This window comes from Balaenoptera physalus, assembly GCF_965194825.1.
Source record: "Balaenoptera physalus genome assembly, chromosome: 1".
NCBI lineage: Eukaryota > Metazoa > Chordata > Mammalia > Artiodactyla > Balaenopteridae > Balaenoptera > Balaenoptera physalus.
In genome coordinates this window covers 156,621,581-156,641,618 of record NC_138882.1, presented here as the reverse complement: position 1 = coordinate 156,641,618, position 20,038 = coordinate 156,621,581, and the positions used below count along the sequence as shown (strand labels likewise).

The window sequence follows — 20,038 nt, the reverse complement described above, 5'->3', positions numbered from 1 at the left end:
CCTCTCCCAAAGCCCAGCACGACTCCCCTGGCTTCTCCCTTCCAGTGGCCCTCTGGTTTGTCCCAGCCTGGCTCTAGCCTGCCTGAGGTGAATCCTCTCTCACTTGGCGTGTTCCTGGGCTCCAGCCCACAGTTGTCACATGCCCCTTGCTCATTGTTGCTCCAGTGGCCTTCCTGTAGCAAAACAATCTTTAGGAACTGAGCTGTGGGAACCTGATGCTGCCTCCAATTCTCTCCAGGGCTGTCCTGGGACAGGTGCAGCCAGACAGGTTCTGGCAGCCCCAGAGGTCAGAGTCAGGACCAGCGGGAGAAGCACAAGGGCAGGATTCAGCTCCGGGGGAGGCAGCACGGTCTGTTAGCCAGAGGCTCTGGTGTTCTAAGGGAGGACTCTGGCGGCAGGGTGGGGAAGAGGAAAGAGAGGGAAATGGTTTCCGCCACCTTGGGAGATATACGAGCAAGGGCTTGAGACCTTGTCACTTGCTCCCATGTTGTAGAGGGTGTTTAAGCATCAGATATAGGCACCACATTCCAGACCAGGACCTAGGATTGTAAGCACTCCAGCGCACTGGAGTTCCATGCCTGCATCCCTTCTCGGGCGGGGCATAATTTGAGAGCATTTGTGGTTGCAAATAAGCATGTGGGTCAGATTCATCTCAGCCTCCTTAGCCTTCAGCATGGAGCCCGGCACTTGCTAGGGTCAGACGTGCTTGCTGAGTGAACGAATGATTTGTGAGTGCTGAGATCCCAGAATCACACCCGGACTGGGCCCAGTCTCTCCAGCTGAGGGATGGTTGGGGACTTGGGTGTGGAGCAAAGGCTCCCCTCTGGCTGCTAGTCTCTGAGAGCTCCCCCACTTCAAAGGACTTGTAGATAAGGAGGGCTTTCTGGGCTAAGTGAGATCCGGCCCTCCCCCAGCCTCCCCTGCCCCCAACCCCACACCAAATGTGCACATGAAAATCTAGCTTTCTTATCTGCCTAGGCTCAGATTTGGCACCCTGGGGCTTGAAAGGCTGACAGAGCAACTGATGGTACATCCAGATGTCCTTAAAGACCTCCAGCTGTGGGCCATGAGACATTGTTCCTTCTGAGGTGCCAGCCCCAACTTCCACCTGCATGAAGGTGTGAGGACCTGCTTGGCTAGGAATGGTAGAGGCTGCACTAGGAAGGCAGAGGATCCCAGTGAGAGTGACAGACCTGGCTGGAAGGATCCCAGGATGGGAAAGAATGCTAGAGGACAAAGAAATCAGAGGATGAAAGCCTCCAATTTGAACGTAGAATTCCCTGCATTAGGCAGAGTCCTTAACCTCACACTTGAAGAGTGGATGACTGGATGGCTGGAGGATGGATGGCTGCAGTGGATGTTGGTCCATTCAAAGATTTATTGAATGCTTCCTTAGACTCCATGTGATGAATCAGACCCAGCCTCTGTCCCCAAGGAGCTCACAATACGCAGACGATGACACCACAGTTGTAATTCGACTTGGAGATGGGCCTTGAAAAATGGAGGGGGTTGCGGCTACATGCTGAAGACAGGACTGAGCAGAATTCTCAGTGAAGTTCAGGGGTCACTCCCCTGGGATCTGAGATGCCATGAACCACTTTGAGATGAAATTCAAAATGAGCAAATATCTTGGTTGAAGTTTATGCCTTCTTAAAGTGGATTTCAGGATGGTTAAGATACAGTGGCCTTAAAAGTTCATGAAAAGCTTATGGAAAAAAATTAAAAATTGAGAAAACTGTACCTCTCCATGCAGTTTGTGTGTGAATTGACAACTTGATGGGAGGACTACTCTCTCTACAGTCTTTCATTTAATACAATCCAGAAGATTATTACACACACACTTTTCAGATAAGAACACTTGTGTTCAGGGAGGTTAAGTAACTCATTCAAGGTCGCACAACCAAAGTGGCAGAGCTGGGATGTGGTGCCATAGCTGTGACTTGAAAGCCAGCTGATCTTTCTTATATCACTGGATCTTAAGCTTTCCCTCAGCAGAAGGACCCCTGGTACAACTCCTGCAACTCCAGAGCCTAAGGAAACAAGATCGAAAGTCTTAGTTCTGCACAAAGTCCTGGAAGCAGGAGAACAGGGTCAGCTTGCTGGAGAAGTGGTTATTGTTCAGTGGGACTGAGGAGAGCCTTTGCTCAAGGCAGAAGAGGGAGATGGGTGAGGGAGGGAGAGCAGGCCCCTTTCCAGGGGGCTTTGAACCCCAGACCTGGAGCTGCCCCTATGTACAGTTGATGCCCAGTAGCTGTTGGTTGGAGATCTTTACAAACCAACACAATGCAAAAGAAGCTTGGTATGGTAGAGGGAGAAGAAGGTTTGAGTTACTTGAATTCAGTTTCTGCTGCTCCTTTGAACAGAATTTATGGCAAGGGCTTCAGCTATTAGTAACATTTATTAATTACTTACTTTGTGCCAGGAACAGTTCTAAGAAAATTACATAAATTAACTCATTTATCCTCACAATGCTCCAGTGAGGTGGATACAGCTATGAACCCATTTTACATATGAGCAAGTAGAGGCAGTGGTTGTGCACCTTGAACAAGTGACCCATTCTCTAGGTCCCAGATTTTACACTTAGAGCATAGAGAATTGAGCTAAATGAGATAACTCATGTGAACATGGCCCCCCCACACAACTGGTATGCAAGAAACATTTGTTGAATTGTAGTCTGACGTTAGTAATGAAGTGACAAGGCCAGTGTTTTCTGATTCCAAACTCTTTGGTTCCTTTGCCACTCCATCCTCCATCCCAAGGGTCCAGCACGTAGTAGGTGAGCATTCAATGTCTCAGGAGTGGTTGACAAAATTTTTGTGAATTCCAGGGCCTGTCTTGGCCCGGCTGCTTCCTTGTACTCCACCCATAGAAGGGATGGGGTGTGTTTTCTTGAGGTGGGAAGTCCCCCCACAGACACTGCTTCCCTGACTCACGGGCCTTGTCTCAAAGGGGAGCATTTGTGAGCAGCCTCAGGGGAGAGGTGGCGCGGATCCCCTGGCGAGGTTATGCTTCCCTTTCTGCTGTGTCAGCCCTTGGGCAGGGTGGATCCCCACTCTCTGGGTGGTATGTGCAAGACTGCGTAGGCTTGTCTGAGAGCCAAGGGTGGATGGGGCGCGCGTGTGCCTCCCACTGCTGGGTGTGTGTGTTTGTCTTAGTGTGAAACAATCAATCTTCATGCCTGTTGCCTTCAAGAAGTGGATTATCTGGTCCTTCGAAAACAAAATCACTCAATTAAGGAAATGAGAGCTCAGCAATGTCAGGCTGGAAGTTCTGACTATGGGTGTCAGATGGTGGGTGTCCTGCCTGTGCTCTTTGCAGGGAGATCTCGCTGCCTGCCTAGGATTGCTGCGGAACTGGTGACAGGGCCCTGAGGACGACAACATCGGCTCTTGCACGGGCCCTGGAGGGAGGAAAGTGGGAGATGAAGCTAAGGAGAAAGGTAAGACTGTGGGGCAGAGAGAGGCTAGAGAGAAAGGTGCAGTGGGCCGGGGAGCAAGCCCGCAGGGTTCCCAGCTTCTGTCTGTCTCGTGGCTCCGGCGAAGTGGGAGGCGTGTGACCTCTGATGTCACGTACACCTGGGGCTTGTTGCAAGACCTGGGGATTTGCCCAGAGTCCAGTCTGTGCAGAGCTGACCAGGGAGGGTCCTCAATGCACTTGGAGCAGGGAGGTGGGTGGAGTTATTTTTCGAGTCTGCCTGCAGGCTGAGATCACAGGACCTGGAGTCAGCCCTCCCCCGAGCCTGCAGAAGGATGCATTCTAGGCCACCTTGGCTTTCTCAGGAAAGCCCAGCTCACGATGACCTGTCAGACCTGCCAGACCCTCTCCCCAGCCCTCCTTGGAACCTTCCAGCTGGAGGCTGTTTGCACAGCTGGGATGGGGTTAGACGATGGGTCGGGAGGGGCTGCCCTCTGGATCCTGAGGCTCTGGCCAAATATCCTTAGGCCACTTGGAAGTAGCCCAGAAGGATGAAAAGGGGTCTGCAGACCCGTGAATGGGACTCGGAATCCTGGGCTGCTCAATTCCAGCTGCCTGATCTCTGTCGGGTCCCTGGGCCTCTATGAGACTTCATTTCGTTGTCTGTAAAACGGAGAGAATAAAACACACAGCAGTCTTTTGGGAGAACTAAGCCTGGTCATACACATGAGTAACCAGCCTAATGTCTGACACATAGTGGGGGGCTAAAAATGTTAGTTCCCTTCCGTTTCTTCTCTATTCCTTTTCTCCTGTTTTCTCACTCTGCAGAGTCATTCATTATTATTCTGATATGCATTCACTGAATACCATTGGCAGCAGGCACTGTAGATGCCATGGTGGGTGAGGCAGGCCTTAGCTCTTGAACAACTAACAGCCTTGAGGCAGAGACAAACAGACAAGGGCAATGCCACACAGCAAGTAGGAACAAAGCTGCCTTCTCAGAAGAGGTGCTGCTGGGCTGATCCTAAAGTCTCCTCAGACTTTCCTGAGTGGTCAGATGCCCTCCTGCTGCCCTTCATCCTTTAAGCACTGCCTCCTCCATGAAGCCATCCAGGCTTTCACCTGGCTTCCCACAAGGTGTTGTACTAAATACTTTACCATCCAATGCTTGGAACAATGCCGTGAGATGGGTAATATTATTGCCTCAGTTTACAGATAAATCGCTGGGACTTAGAGAAGTCAGGTACAATGACAAGATGTCATCTGAATTCAGCCCTGAGTCCAGGGTCCAAGCTCTTTCCACAAAGCTAACTTGCCTCTTCCTGAGGTCTTCTTTCTACCCTGGGCTCCCTCAGGGCCTTTCAGAGGAGTTATCACTGGCTTTTAATGATTTGTTGACTGAGCTGTTGTCCCCACAGTCTAGAAACCCTTCAGGAGCTGGACCGTATCTGATCCCGTCTGTGACGAGGGGCCCAGCATCCATCTGGCACAGAGCAGTCATCAATGCACATTGGTTGAGATGGAACCAGGTCAGAAGCACATCACGACTGTCTCCCCACTTCCATCGGACAGAGTCCGTGATTGGAACAGTCACTCTCCTCTCTGGATTCCACCCTGGCAACATGACCTCACACCGTTGGCCCGGGTCCCTTCTCCCCTCCTTTCTTCCTGGTCCCAGGTGCTCTGGGGCTGGCAGGATGGAACAGGATAGGATGTGTGGTGGCCATACATGTCCAGCCAAGCAGGCCGACCCAGGAGGCAAGGACGAGAGTTCCTGACTCACACCAAGGTGAGGGTGAAGGCCAAGGGCGGAGACACGCCTGATAAGAAGTCACACCTTGGGGCTTCCCTGGTGGCACAGTGGTTGAGAGGCTGCCTGCCGATGCAGGGGACACAGGTTCGAGCCCTGGTCTGGGAAGATCCCACATGCCGCGGAGCAACTAAGCCCGTGCGCCACAACTACTGAGCCTGCGTGTCTGGAGCCTGTGCTCTGCAACGAGAAGCCGCGACAGTGAGAGGCCCGCGCACCGCGATGAAGAGTGGCCCCCGCTCGCCACAACTGGAGAAAGCCCTCGCACAGAAACGAAGACCCAACACAGCCAAAAATAAATAAATAAATAAATTTATAAAAAAAGAATTCACACCTCATCAACCCAGTAAACCTCAGCAAGGCCTTGCTAAGGAGCTTAAGGAATTGAGGGTAGGACAAAGGGCTCCGAGAATCAGCCCCCAAAGCAGGAAGGAGATCTGGCCAACTCCTCAGACGTGGGTCCCTCTGTTGTTGGCGTCCGAGTGGCTGCTTCTCTTCCCCATCAGAGCCCGGCTCTGCTCAGCCCATTTGCTTGGGTCGCAGCAGGCCCCGAGGCCACGGGAGCCTGGGAAGGAGCTCACCCGGGGGAGTGACTGACAGGTTGTCAGGCGCCCGACTTCTGCATGGGAACTCAGGCAGGTCAGACGGCAGCTGAGATCCCAGGGGGAACTGGCCCTGGTGATAGATGCTCTGAGTCTCTCCCGTCTGCTTCTGCTCTGTCTCCCTTGCCCACCCCCCAACTCCCATCCCGCCTTCTTGTGCTCTCCTTGGTCACTGGCCAGTGGTGCTGGGGGTGGCAGAGCCAGCAGATCCATCAAGCAGGGGATGCAGGGAGGCTGGAACCATCAGTTCATGAATCAGCTCAGCTCTGGTGCTCCTGTCAGTGGGAGACAAAACAGCGGCATCTGGAGGATGTGCCCCAGGGGCCCAGTATACGCAGGGGAGAAGGAGGCCTCTGGGACCAGACGGACCTGGCCTCAAACCCTGATGCCACCACTCACCAGCTCTGTGACCTCGGGAAGCCACTTGACTTCTCCAAGCCTCAGGGTCCTTCTCCATAAAATAGGGATAATAGAACCTGACTTGCCTAACTCACAGGTTGTTGAGAGGATCAAATGAGAGAGTGTTTCCAAATTGCTACCAATGGACATTCCCATTATTGCTAAGCACACAGTGGGCTAGTGGCAGAATCCAGCTCACACCCACCTCTCTGCCTCCCTGACTTTTGTTCTCACTCTGTACTAGCATCGGTTTCAGCTTGGTTTGGAGGCAGAAGAATAGACTTGATGACCTCGAGAGTTGAGCCCCTCTGGGTCTGCCTGATTCAGTTCCAGGGGTTGAGCGCACATGAGAATCGGGCCATTGTTGTGTTTGTTTAACTGATTAAATGACTGATCGGTGAATGTGGCTCATGAAATTGTACCTTCCAGTGAATTCCTAAGCTGATGGCCAGAGACTCGCGAAGGCTGTGTGATGGGGAGGAGGCCTGTAGGAGCTCCAGCCCCTGAGAGACTTGCAAACTCTTTGGGGAGGTGGGACACCCACGTAAGAGCTATTAGCTAAAAATACAGGGCAGAGCATCCAAGATACCACGTCTGGTCTGTTAATAGCAGCATCCCCAGTGCCTAATGTACATAATCAGCATTCAGTAAATCCCTGTCAAATGAAGGAATAAAGAACGACCGGCACATCTTTGTATGTTACCCCAAGCCACGTGGCACTTCCATGCTCCTGGGAGATTCGGTGAAAACTTGCTGTGAACCTCAGACTGCTCAGCTGTTCCACAGTTGTTTGTCGCGCTTCTCTGCCCCTGCTCATGAGAGGGCAACCTCTTCCATGTCGTGTCAAACCACTAGACTCACATGCTGTTTTGCACTTCTCCTTTTTCTACAAAAATGTAATCGCCCTGGGAATTGTGCCATCACTTTACTGAAGATTTGAGGGTGTCACAGAGGAGGGACCACTGGTTTTGCCAACTTTTACAAGTTGCCCCGTTGAACTCCCTGACCTTGGCCCCCTCCCCAGCCTTCAGAGAAATGTAGTTCAGGGGGTATCTCCATCCCCTTCCTCCCCCAACCCACAGCTTTTCCTGCAGGTAGGAGGACTGCCAGTCTGCTTTCCCCAGTGCCAGAAATTCCAAAGAATACAATATTCTCTTTTTTTCCTTCCACATGAATCTCCCAGGCCCTGTGAGTCCCCCAGAGGACCACTAGGCAGGTTTGGACTCAGGGCAGAGAAGCCCTTTCTAAAGCTGAGAGCTATCTAGACTGCCGAGCTCCCTGCCATGGGAGGTGAACCAGCACAGTGAAGCTGCAGAAGCTCCTCTGGGGTGCAGATGTAAATCCTCAGGTATTTATTCAACTTGGGGGTTGGATATTACAGCAGGACACTTGTTGATTCATCTAATCGGAGGGGCAACTCTAGCACTAATAACTATCAGCACTGCTCCAGCTTTTATTACATTCATCATATGTAAGGATATGAAGCTGGGAAGCAGGCGACCCAGGTTTATGGCCCCAGCTCTTTTACTGACTCTCAGGGTGGGCCTGCTCAAATCCCCCTCCATCAGTGGGCCTCAGTTTCCCCATTTGCACAATGCAAATTCTCTAATGGGGACTGGGTGCTTCCCTGGGGCCCTGCTGCTCTGAGACACTGTAATTTCCTGGTATCTCAAGAGTAGAAGGTGATGTGTTTTTTCTGCAACAGGAACTGAGCGTCAAGTTTGTGGGAAATTGAGAGTGACTGCGTCTTCTTATCGCTCTGGCTCTGGGCCCAGTTGGGGCTCTGTCTGGCTGCCACAGAGGGGGAAGGGGCCCCTTAGACCCTCCTCTGGTCTGTGGAGAAAGTGAAGCTGGACCTTGGTGTTCTGCATGGAGTGGGCCCAGCCAGCCTTCTGACCTCTGTGCAGAGACACAGCACGGTGGCCTCTGCACCGGGAAGGGGGGATGGGGAGCATCTCTCTGCATCTCTGTGCTGCTGGGGTCAGCTTTTCTCTTGGGATGGGGCTGGGATCATGGAGGCCACTCCTGTCTGTCTTCCTCTTGCAATGCAGGCTCCATGGGAGGATATGGGAAAGTATGGCTCTTTCTGACTCTCATTGAGATTGGTCCAAATATTCCAAAAATTTTCCTATCTAAGTTCTCAAAGATCTTCTTAATTATTAGTAACATTTGAAAGAAAATCAACTCCCACATGCCAGGTTCTGTTCTGGGCACTGAGGTACAGCAGCAAATAAGAAAGAAATGGCCTTCGGCTCTGGCCCCGTAGCACACACACCACCCGCCTCTGCCAGCTTCTGGGACCCCAGCCAATTTGCCATCAAGCCAGAGCACAGGCAGCTTGGTCAGGTGAGGCGAGATCATCAAGTGCTTCAAGCAGAAGGGATTCTGCCTTGTGGCCAGAAGTTCCTTCAGGCCTCTGAGGAACATCTAAAGCAGCACAACATTGACCTGAAAGACAACCCTCTCTTCCCCGAGCTGGAGAAATGCATGAACTCAGGGCCGGTTGTGGCCATGGTCTGGAGGGGCTGAATGTGATAAAGATAGGGCGAGTGATGCCTGGGGAGACCTATCCAGCGGAATCTAAGTCGAGCACAGTACGAAGGGACTGTTGCGTTCAAGTTGGAAAGAACATCATTCATAGCAGTGATTCAGTAAAAAAGTGCTGAAAAAGAAATCAAGCTGCGGTTTTAAGCCCGAAGAATTGGTGACTACAAGTCTTGTGCTATTGACTGGATCTGTGAATAACAGTGAAGCAAAGCAGCAGTCTCCTTCAGCACCGCTTGATGTGTCCCTGGGCACGGCTCTGCATTCCATGGACTTGGAAACAGTAGGATTAATCTTTCCTTCCTAAAATACTTGCCGGTAAAGACTTTGGAAACTGAGAAAAAGAAAAGAAAGATAGATAGACGGAAAGAAAGAAAGGAAGAGAAAAGGAAGGAAGGAAGAAAGAGAAAAGGAAGGAAGGAAGCAAAAGAGACAAGGGTTATGATACGAGGCAGTCCGTTCTCTGACCGGAGCTCACAAAGGGCTATGGGATCATGGTGGGACTGAGGGGGCTGGTACCCAGATGTGGTAGGTCCAGACAAAAATTCTGAAGTCTAAGCAGGAATTTGCTAGACTAAGGGAATGTAAGGAGGAAACTGGCCTGTTCCAGGGAGAAGGAGCAATGCCTGCAAAAGCCCATCGTAGGGAGAGAGCAAGTTTCATTCTGGGCCTTGCAGTGGCTGTTTCTTACATGTGAATGACTGGTGAAGGGCAAGGGGTAGGAGTTGGGGAGGGGAGTATAGGGCATGAGAAGGAACTGAGGCTGGCAAGAGAGGGCCAGGATCAGGCAGGGTCAGAGCCATGAAAGTGGAGGAGGCTGAACATTATCCTGGAGGCAGTGGGAGCCAGGGAGGCCTTTTAGCTGGAGTGACATGGTTGCATACGTAATTAGAGAAGATGTCAGTGATGCTGTGTGGAAGATGCACAGGAGGGAGAGGAACCTGGAGATGAGTTGGGAGACTGGTTCTTTGAACCAGATGTGGGATGATGATGGATGGGCTACAGTAATAGAAATAGGACTGGAGATAATTTGTGAGACTGAAGAGGTGGAATCAACAGAACCTTGGTTCCCATGAACTCCCATGAATTCTGAATCATTTCATTTTCCAAATCCACTGTATCCTTTAAGCAATTCAAGTATCACATCCACTAACACAGTAATAATAAAGGAACTAATATGGAATTGTATGGGCTTTATTTGTGCAGCTTTGGAAATGGGTCTTATCCACTCACCACCCATCGTGACATAATAGGAAATCAGAACTCTGGATCATCAGGAGCTGAATAACTTCACCTCACTTCGTCAATATAATCATAGCCTAAAGCAGAGAAACCTGATGTTTTAGTTACCTGAGTTGCAGCTGGTCACCAGGATCTGGTCTCTCTTGTCTCTGGCATCACCCTGCACATAGCTGTACACATTACAGTCAGAAAGATCTTTCTAAAATGAAACTCGGATCTTGCCTTCAAATCCTGTGGGAGTGCCAGGGTTCCTCTCTCCTCTCTCAGTACCCTCTCCCTCAGTGGGCCTCATCCACCTCCAAGAATGCCACCTATATATGCTATTTATTCTCAAATACATCTCATGGTCAGAATGCTATCCTGATCTTCAGACTCCAAATCCTACATGACGGCCCAAGCTTGGTCTTCCATCAGCCTCCCATCTACCAACCTCCGCCTCTTCTAATGCTTCCCAGCGCTGTAAATGCTTCCACCAGCCATGTGGGAATCATCCCTGGTCACCATCTTCCCTTTCTCTTACCCTCACGCTCAAGTCATTCTGATTTACCTGCTTCTTTCCAACTCTGCTGCCGAGGCCCCCACCCCCGAATCTAGACCCCTGTGTTCTCTTGCTGGGATCCCTTCAGGAACCTTCTATCTGGAATCCCTACTTCTGTCTTGCTTCTCTCTAAGCCATTCTTCATACAGCAGCCAACGGGACCTTTTAAAACATAAAATGGAATATGTCATCCTCCACTGCTCTGCTTAAAATCAAGTAGCACTTCCCACTTCTCTTAAAATACCATCCAAAGATGACAGGGCTCAGCATGATCTGGCCCCTGCCTACCTGTGTTGGATTTGTAGCAAGTCAAGTTAGCTCTGCTGGAACTACATTTCCCAGAATTCCCTTCACTGCATATCCCAGGTGTGCAAGGGGCACAGAGAGGATTTGTGGGAGATTTGGAAGGAGGAAGCTGAACGGCAGTCATATTCTTTTACACTCGAAGTGCAGGGTTCCAGGCAGTGACTGGTGCAGCCGCTCACGCGGCATGGGGCAGGGCTAGCCTGCAGTTCCTCCATCTCCTGCCACACCGTCCTTTGGCTTCTTCTTCTTGGGCCCAGGGGAGTGTTCAGCTCCACGACGAAGGGCCCCGCTTCTCCTGCAGGCCACCGGCATAACCCAAGGAGGAGTTTTGGAGGCCCTGAGACCTTCAGGATTCCATCTTCACTTCTTTCCTCTTCGATTCTCTGCCCTGGTGACTTCAGGCCCCAGCATCAGACACAAAGACAACAGGCTCAGATAGACAGTTACACCACCTGTTACAGCTGCAGAAGGTCAGCTCCCTGTAATGAATCCCTTGCTCTTACTGCTAGCAGTTCTGTTTCTGGGACTGGACCGTGCCGTGACCAATGCCCTGCCTCTCCAGGATCATCCTGGGCAACGCCCCCTCATGCTCACTGCGGCCAGCCTCCGTGGCCTTCAATTTGTTTTTTGTTTTCTTGAACATGTGATGCGCCTCCCACTTCTGAACCTTTATGTGTACTCTCTTCTTCCTTCATGTGTATGCTCTGCTTCACATTCTCTGCCTAGCCGACTCCTGTTCTTCCTGCGGATCTCAGGCCTCATGTTTTCTCATGGCACTAAGTACTTCTTTGTTTAATAGCCCTTAATGGTTTGTGGGGTTTTTTTGTGTGTGCATGTATACATGGTGTGACCATTTCTATTATGTCTGTCTCCCCAGCAGACCATGACCTTCATGTAGGCAGGGCCACATCTGATAGCTTCACCTCCTGTAGCCCGGCCTAGCCCTAGCGGAGTGGGCGCTCCATAGTAGTTCTTTCGTGATGATTTATCTCACAATTGAATGAAACAAAGAATGAACAGACAAAGGGGAAAAAGAAAGAAAGGGAGAAGGAAAAAAAAGGATGAAAGGGAGAGAGAGGGAGGAAAGAAGGAAGGAAGAGAGAGAGAGAGGAAGGAAGGAAGGGAGGGAGGGAGAGAGGGGAGGGAAAGATAGAGAAGGGAATAAAAAGAGGTCTTATTTGTTGTGCAATTTTCAGCTAAGTTACCACTTCCCCAGGAGGTTGGGTTAGAGGCCCCTCTGGGTTCCCTGCTGTCACATCCCTTCCCACACTGGATCCTGAGTGTCTCCTGCTTTCTCCTCTCCCCCACCAGGCTGTAAGGTCTCTGAGGTGGGGGCTGGGTGGGAGGAGCACAGTGAACATGTGGCAAAGGTGCTGGATTCACGGGAAGCCCGAGGTTCTCAGCCTGGCGTTCCTTCCAGGTCTTTTATCATAAACTCCCTGCTCACCCCCGGGGCTCAGCTCTTTCTCTCCCCAGAGTCTTCACTGTTACCTGAACAGTCATGCTCCCCGGCCTCCAAGCCTTTGCACACGCAGTTCCTTTCTTGGGCTGGCCTCCCCTTCTCTATCCGACAGCGTCCAGATGCTCTTCCCGCCAGCCTTCCAGAGCAGACGCCACCCGGCCGGCCAGAGGGCAGGCTGCCGGGGGCAGTGAAGGCTCACTCAGGCTGCGGGGCTGATGATTTTTTTCCAAGGGTTTTCTTCCTCCCAAATGCTTCCCCAGTGATTGAAAGGTTTGCCTGAAATAACGAAGGTCACTGAACCAAAAAACCCACCAAAACTGAAGGGAGGGCTCAAGTCAATCCTGGATATTGTTTCCTGGGTTCTGGGGACCATAACTCCCTTCACTGCCAACACTCTCAGCTCTGCCCCTGCTGGGGTGTCCTACAACACACCCTGCCCTCCACCCCCTCCCAACTCAGCGCCCTTCCCCCTGCACAGGCTCTGGAGTTAACTTGGGATCAGTAGTATGGCTGCCTGTGGTCCAGAGATCCAGTCCTTATGCTTCATTCATTCATTCATTCATTCATTTATTCACTCACATGTATTCCTTTTGGACTGGGCACTAGGGGTACAAGATTAAGAGTCTCTGATTAGGTGAGAGGCATGTAAACAGTCACAGCCTCGTATGACAGGTGGGATCACAGGGGGCCAAAGAAGAGAGGACACGGGGGACAAGGGAGCCTTTTCCGAGGAAGTGACATCTAAGTGGATACCTGAAGGATTGTAGAATTTGGCTAGGCAGAGGGGCAGGTGTTCCAGGCAGAGAGAACAGCAGGTCAGGCCCTCAAGCAGAAGTGAGGGCTGAGAGGCTGACTGGGACCACATCACAAAGGGACTTAGAGGGTCACAGTGACAAACTTGAACTTTTCCCAGCGGGCAATGGAGAGCCACTTATAGGTCTTTGTCTATCCAACTGTGAAACGGAACTAACCACCTTGCATGTGATTCTGCTGAGGAGGGAGGCCTTCTAATGCCTCCTCTGCTGTTATCTACCTCACTGTGGGGCCTGGGCCTGTCCTTCCCTCCCCGTACCCCAAACTGCTCCACGCCCAGGTCTCTTCAACTAGAGAATGAGGCACTGGGACTAAAGGCTCTGCCAGCTCTGAGATGCTCCTATTCTAGGATAATCTCTTTAATTAGTTAACTAATCAATTAAATAAGATTTTCTGAGCACAAATTTGATGGCAGGCATTTTATTTATTTATTTTTTATTTGTTTATTTATTTATTATTTATTTATTTATTTTTAAAAATTTTATTTATTTATTTATTTATTTATTTTTGGCTGTGTTAGGTCTTCGTTTCTGTGCGAGGGCTTTCTCTAGCTGCGGCAAGCGGGAGCCACTCTTCATCGTGGTGCGCGGGCCTCTCACTATCGTGGCCTCTCTTGTTGCGGAGCACAGGCTCCAGACGCGCAGGCTCAGTAGTTGTGGCTCAGGGGCCCAGCTGCCCCGCGGCATGTGGGATCTTCCCAGACCAGGGCTCGAACCCGTGTCCCCTGCATTAGCAGGCCGACTCTCAACCACTGCGCCAACAGGGAAGCCCAATGGCAGGCATTTTAGAAGAAGATGGGGATCCCCAGTGCTCTCCTGCAGGAGCTCACGGTGTGCTGGGGAAGAAGATACCCGGAGCTGTACCCATAGCACGAAGCAGAATAAGTTCAGAGCTGTGGGAGCCAAGTGGAGTGAGCAATTCATTCTCCCTCAGGGATCTGGGGGCAGCTTCAGAGAGGAGGTGGCAGATGACCTGGGCCTTGAAGGCTGCACGGGGTTATGAAGATAGGGCCTGCTTTGTTCTGGGAGAATGAGTCACCTGGGGGGCTGGAGGCAGGAAGTGAGGCCTGGAGACAGGAAGCCACCAGGCCCTGGAGGCCCTGAATGCTGCGCTCAGCGTGTGCTCCACCTTCTGCAGGGCGAGGGGAGCCCAGAGGAGCGGGCTGAGCTCATCCGCTCTGTCTAGGGCTGACTTTGCTTCAGTGACTGGAGTCAAGATCATGTTGTGCAAACGGGAAAGCAAGGGTCATTTTAGAGCCCCAGCTATCGGCCGGGCTGTGAGCCAGGTGCCCGAAATACGGGATCTTCCCTGTTTTAACCCTGATGAGAACTCTCTAAGACAGAAATGCTAATTTAGCTTTCACGGGAGGAAACTGAGGCTCAGAGCGGAAGCACTCTGCGTGAGGTCACACAGTGAGAAGGTGGTGGAGCCAGTGTCCCCGAGCGCCTGACCCCAGAGCTCTGCCCTTTCCCCCCCCCCGCCCCGCCAGCCACCCCTGACTGCTCGGTACCAGCCCTGGGCTCCGACCGTGACTTCTACCAGAGCCAGTGCCTGTGTCCAAGGCTCTGTCCGAGATGTTTCCGGCTGACCTCTGGGGATGGTGGGGTGTGGAAGGGAGTGAGTGTTGGAGGGGATGGGGAGGAAGTGCCCCCCATCTGTCCTGTCACTGCACACCCTCCAAGAATGGGCACCAGGCTCCCCACTGCCCTGGGTGGGAATAAACTCTTGAACTCTCCACAGAGATAACAAGTGCTATCTCCTCCCGGGCCTGAGTGTCGGCAGATGGGGCCTCTTGGGCCAACCTCCGGCTGCTTCCACCCACAGCTGTGAGGAAAAGCTGTCTGAAGATGGTGGGGGGCCCTTCAGGTTCTGCTCTCCCCTGGAGATGCCCCATCGCTTGCTTTCTTAGGGTCCATTCAGCACAGCCCCTGCCCCGTAGAGCCTAGAGTGAGTGTGCAAGACCCAAGGGAGCTGTGGGGTCACATCCCAGCTTGGCCACTGCCCTGAAACGGGGCTGTGAGCAGACTGCTTCTTTGTGCCACAGCTTCTTCATCTGTAAAATGGGGGTGATAACCCCTCCCAGGGGCCAAGTGAAACCCATGCCTGAACACAGTGAGCTCTTTGCAAACAGACGATCACTACATAGCAGAGACAAAAAGCTAGCCGCACCGCCTGGGTCCCAATGCCCAGCTCCACCCTCTCCAGCTGTGTGAACTTTGGGAACTCTGGGAGAGTTTTCTTCAACTCAGTGCCTTGGTTTCCTCTTCCAGAAAACGAGGGTTGTGAGGGTGACACTGGTTAACTCAGACGAAGCACCCAGGACCGTGCCTGGCACAGTGGCAGGTGATATGTAAGTATCAGTTATTTATTTTTGGCGTTTCTCTCTACTTCACCCTCTGATCACTGGTCCTCCTGGGCCCTCCCTGCTCTGGAAAGCGCCAATGTCTCTCACTCTCCTTTTCTCCCCCTGGGCAAACCTCTCTCACACCCACATTCTCCCTCCCATTTCAGGGGGAGGGAGGCTCGGCAATCCCTTTCCAGCACGCGAGGAAGGACTGAGGCTGATGGGGACACAGGCTTTGTGGCCCAGCTTGGAGTGAGTAGCCTACATCACTCCGTCTCCCACAGTGCCTGCCTAGTGCTGGAGAACAGACCATCCTTCTCCTGATCCTACAGACAAAATGCCACTGTAGTGATTCATGGACTCAGGATCCCGGAAAGCCAAGACTGAAAGGGGCCCCAAGGGGTACCCGGCCTGTTCCACATCCCTGCCCCTTGCCCCCGATCTCCTAATAGAAGGCACCAGACCTCCAATATAATCTCAGGGTAGCAAGCCTGATCCAATGTCCCCTGCTGCTCGGACTAATGGCCAAGGAACACTAGGTCTGGGTCTCTCAGGCCTGGAGGTGAGCCTGTGTCCCTCCGCAGTCACAGCTGGGCAGACCGGCTCTGAGCCTTTGCTATTTGAGGGCTGTTTTGATAACCTCTCACCATTCCTCCCCTCTTGCAGAGCCCCACCTGATCACCCCACACCCTGGGCCTCCTCTTATCTCCTCGCTCTAAGCTCCCCATCCATTACTGTGCACGAGTTTTATCTGAGTCTCCATGGAATGAGATTGATTTCTATGAATAATTGGAATAGCTGGCTGGTGACCCAGTGTTGCTGCCACCAGGGTGACTGGGGCTTCAAAGCTCACATCCAGCTCTTCCCCTCTCTCCATTCCCATGGCTGTTATCTGGTCCAGGCCACCCTGACCTTTGGCTTGGATCACAGTTACAGCTTTCTGACTACTCTCCCTGCCTGGTTTACTGCTCCTTCCCTCCCACCCCCTTCTTCCACTCCCACCTATCTGCTCTAGAGCAGCCAGATCCATCTGGTAAAGCTCAAACCCTTCCCTAGGCTTGCCAATTAGGGCCTTTCTGATCCAATCCCGATTTAACTTTTTGGCCTTATGGTAAAGATTCACCCTCGTGTTCCCTAGGCGTAATCAAAGAAGGTCTTCTCCCAAGTTGCTCCCTCTGGGGGTGTTCATTCATTCATTCATCAATCACCGTTGAACACCTACCTTATCCAGGGGCACTAAGAATGCAGACAGGAATAAGGCATAGACCTGTCCTTAGGGAGCATGTGGGCTAGTGGGAGAGGCAGATGCATAAACAGGCCATCTGTAATGGAGTGAAATAGGTGAGGTGTGTAGGGAAGCACAGGGTTGGAGGGGGTGGAGGAGTGGAGCTGTGAGAACCTAGAGAGTCCTAACCCAGCCTGGAGTTAGTAGGGAAGGCTTCCTGGAGGAGGGGGCATCGACTGTGGTCTTGGAGGACGAGAAAACTGACCAGATAGACAAAGGACATTTTCCTGTTAAACAAAGCTTACTTCTTGATCCAGACCAATTCAAATACTGCACCCTCTAAGAATTCTTCTTTAATTGGCAAGACCCACACTGCCCTCCACCCAGGGCTGGCCTCATGAGTGTGCAGCTCGTGGAGTCCCTTAGAAGAGCCCACACTTAGAAGAGCCACATGCTTGGTTTAATCTTCTGCTGTTGCTGTCTGAAATTATTCAGAATTTCAACAATTCACATTTGCACTAGCCTCCTCCAAGTTAAAGAGCTGGTCCTGCCTCCCTCAGCTCTTGTCACTTTCAACCTTGTATTATGCTTGTACCCTCCTCCCCAACGAGACGCCTTATCCTTTCCCTGAGGAGCATCTACAGTTCCGGGCGGATCTGACTCATCCCTGTCCTCAGGGTCCAGCACAGAGGTGGGCACCAAAGAGCCTCTGTGAAGATTTTGGTGAATGCAATAAGACCCCACTGGAACCCAGCCAGTTCATCAGAGCCAGGACAGCAACCCATGGGAGGGGGCGGAGTCCAGCTTGCACATGCTCCAGGAATTCAGAGACAGGAGAGATGGCTGTGGCTGTAGGTGGCAGGAAGTGCTCCCCAGAGGACCCACCACTGCTCTCCCGTCAAATGTCCCTTCTCAGCTCTCCCCGAGGTCTAGTCTCAATTCTCACCGCACTGACCCCCTCCCCCTTCTGGGCCTCTCCCTGGGCCTCTGGGCATAGCAGAGAGAAACTGGGAGGTAGGATGACAGCATCTTAATTTCCCTGCTAATTACAAGTGCTGGGAAGAGAGGTGCTAAATGCCACATAATTACCCAGGAGGAGACACGTGCCAGACTCCTGGCTGCTCTCAGCCCCAGGAATTTCACTTTAATGGTTTTCTTTTCTTCTTTCTTAAAAAAAAAAAAAAAAAAAGATAAAAAGAGTTAAGGCCTGGCTTTCTTTCTCCTTAGGCTTTGGAGTTAAAGAAAGCAGTCCCTTTCTTAAAGCCCTGTCTTTATCGGGGACCGAGATCCAGACCCTCCGCATTGGGTCTGGGGAGAAGGTCTGAGGATCACAACTTGAGTTAGGCTGTGGGTGTGGAATGGGGTGGGCGGAAGGAGGAGCCCCAGCCTTCTCCTCCCTGCTTGCTTCCTGGAGACACACACACACACACACACACACACACACACACACACACACACACACACGCCGCCGCCGTCGCCGTCGCCACCATAGCTCCACCTTTGAGAACGGGAAACCCGAGATGCAGTCGTGTTCAGGGTTGCAGGCATGAGGGAGCAGGGAGGGGTCCCCTGTGGGCCCCCCTGCATGGGGTCCGCCACTCATCCCGAGGGCAGGGGTGGGTGCAGTGTCACCCAGTTGCTTGGCCTCACTCCTGTGCCCTGATGCCTGCCAGCTTCAGGCATAGCTTGAAAGGCTCCCAACAGGAAGCTATTAAGTTGATGAGCATTCTTGTGGTCCTGGATTGATACAGCGACGCTCTGTTTCGTAAAGCTGTTGTAATTTCCATAATAACATTTTCCTCTTCTTAAGTAAACTTGGACCCCAGCCCGAAGAATGTGGCTGGCTTTGCCTGGGGAATTCAGGACCTGAGATCGTGGAGGGAGCGGGAGCACTCCCTGGAAAGGTGGGAAGGGGAAGGGAAAGCCACGGCTCCCGGAGCCCAAGAACTGGGACTCACAGGGGCCGGTGGAGTCTGGCTGAGCAGGAATCTCTGGAGGACTCATAACTCAGCCCTGGGCTGGGCCATGGCCCCTCCATCCTCCTGGGTGTGTCCCTTTTATAACACAGGGAGGCAGCCTAGAGCAGTGGTCAGGAATACGGACTCTAGGTTTCGATCATAGAACCACTATATACTACTTGTGTGGTCCTGGGTAAGGCGCTTAACCTCTCTGTACCTCAGTTTCCTCATCTGAAAAATAGGAATCATAAATGTACATAACTTACAGGTACATTGTGAGGATTAAATAAGATAATATATGTAAAGTGCCCAAAAGAGTACCTAGTGCAAAGCATGTGCCCCACACATTTTTCAAAGAAATCCACACAAATCACTGTGTCTCATAGGTAGTTTTATAATTCTAAGTTTCTCAGATTCTGGAGTCAGGCAATAATAAAATCTTGACATTTTTGAGCCAATGAGTTAAAAAACTCCTAAGATCATGTAGTAATGGAGTCAAATAATAGTTAGCAATGTGGAGTCTTAGATTTACAGAATCCTGGACTATGAAACAAAATGATATTCACATCCTAAGGTCTTCAAGATAAGCCCGACACTGGCCATTCAGTGTCTGCTCCCACATCCCCATGACCATGAGTTTACTACCTTCAAAATTTGCCTCGCGGGAAGTTAATACTGAATACAGATCTCCCTCCTTTGGCAGCCCCACTTGGTCCTAGTTCTCTCTGAGCCACCACAGTGCATCTGCTTCCTCCTCCCAGGAGAGCCCTGAGAGACTGGGAGAGATGGAGACATCAGGTTTACCCAATGCCTGCTCTTCTCCTAGCTGCTTTCTCTTAGAACAAGGCTCTCCATTGTGTCACTGATAGGCTGCCTTGGTCTGACCAAGCCCTGCCACCTAAGGTCCCACAGTGAATACCATGTGAACTTGACCATGGTAGGGCTCAGAGGGACATCTGTCACCCTCCATTATCTTTTTTTTGTATATATTTTTATCTTCCAGTTTTATTGAGATATAATTTTTCCAGGTTTTAAATATTTAATATTATTTTCAGGTAATATATTCATATATTTCCCCTGACATTTTTTTTTTTTTAAGGAACTCCTTTATTTATTTATTTATTTATTTATTTATTTATTTATTTTTGGCCGTGTTGGGTCTTCGTTTCTGTGCGAGGGCTTTCTCTAGTTGCGGCAAGCGGGGGCCACTCTTCATCGCAGTGCACAGGCCTCTCACTGTCGCGGCCTCTCTTGTTGCGGAGCACAGGCTCCAGACGTGCAGGCTCAGTAGTTGTGGCTCACGGGCCCAGCTGCCCCGTGGCATGTGGGATCTTCCCAGACCAGGGCTCGAACCCGTGTCTCCTGCATTGGCAGGCAGACT

At 51.5% G+C, this 20,038-nt stretch overlaps 1 long non-coding RNA gene across 1 annotated transcript; it reads left to right on the top strand.

The window, feature by feature from the left end:
* The first annotated feature begins 974 nt into the window (after nucleotides 1-974).
* LOC309645770 lies at nucleotides 975-19,731 on the top strand. The gene is made up of 4 exons (XR_014255043.1): nucleotides 975-3,439; nucleotides 4,833-11,325; nucleotides 15,401-15,480; nucleotides 15,642-19,731. It is a non-coding gene; the product is annotated as an uncharacterized lncRNA (long non-coding RNA).
* Nucleotides 19,732-20,038: the final 307 nt, after the last annotated feature.